General features: G+C 60.7%; 1 protein-coding gene across 23 annotated transcripts in view; it reads right to left on the bottom strand.

Annotated features, from left to right (window-relative positions):
• Nucleotides 1–957, bottom strand: part of Kif1a (kinesin family member 1A) — a 72,484-nt gene that overhangs the window by 69,559 nt on the left and 1,968 nt on the right. The window contains exon 1 of one of the 23 annotated variants that reach the window (XM_033764739.1): nt 929–957. The exons of the other annotated variants lie outside the window; for them this stretch is intronic. The gene's annotated coding sequence lies outside the window, so the exon portion shown is untranslated. The remainder of the gene's footprint in view (nt 1–928) is intronic. 23 annotated transcript variants of the gene reach the window in all.

A 957-nucleotide genomic window follows, 5' to 3' on the forward strand; every position in this document is an offset into this window, starting at 1 on the left:
GTGATACCCTACCCCTCCTGCCACTGGCATGGCCATAATATCCAGAGCACTTCCGCAGCCTGCGCACAGCAACTACATGTTCATCCTGCCCTTCACTAGCAGATGAGTTGCCGAGGCAGGCCACATGCCACGAAGATGGCCTTTCAAAACTGTCCCTGCTCTGAGGTGGAGGTACACAGTCTCAGGCTCTAGGGCTTGGCCAATCTGGACCCTCAATCCTAAAGGCAGGCATCCAGGTGATTCTGGATGCTGGCATCCTCTCTATAGACACCAGCCTTGTGGTTCCACATTCCATGGAACCTGCCCTGCTCTGCTGCTAGGCCCAGCCCACCAGGCCTGGACTGGGGCTGCATGGTGCAGATCCCCACCCTGCCACAGACCTTCCCCTGGGCCTGCAGCCCCAGCCCCATGTCCCTCCTGCCTCCATCCAGCACCCCTGGGAAGAGTGCCCTGCCTCCCCCACTTGTGATGACTGTGATGATGTGGTTGTTGTAGATCAGCATGGAGGACCATGGGGGACAGGAGAGGCACAGCTGGGCTGTGAGGCCACTCTGCCCAGTGGCCAGGGCTTGGCCTGGCTCCGAAGAGCCCAGCCCAGTATCTCTGAAGTCAGCCCGGGGACCCAGGGCGGGGGCAGGTGTCCCAGGGGAAGAGGGACTCACAGCATGCATCTCACAGGTCCTCTACCCTGCGGCCCGGAGGGCAGTCTGCCCTTCATTCAGAGCCACAGCAACTGGGAGATAGCTGCTTCTCCCATGGGAGGAGGCTGACCTTCAGCATCTCTCCATCCGAGTAGCCCTGGACTTCTACCCCAACCACCAACTCTTAGGGTATCCCTAAGAGAGTGGTGCTACAGAGCAAATTCAGAACTGAGACCCGCTCCACACCCCCCCCGCGCCGGATCACCACCACCCGACACCAGCCACACCTGCAAGATGGCCGCTGCAGGTGCAGCCC

The sequence above is a fragment of the Fukomys damarensis genome, unplaced genomic scaffold, assembly GCF_012274545.1.
Source record: "Fukomys damarensis isolate Sample0158 unplaced genomic scaffold, DMR_v1.0_HiC HiC_scaffold_16, whole genome shotgun sequence".
Taxonomy (NCBI): domain Eukaryota; kingdom Metazoa; phylum Chordata; class Mammalia; order Rodentia; family Bathyergidae; genus Fukomys; species Fukomys damarensis.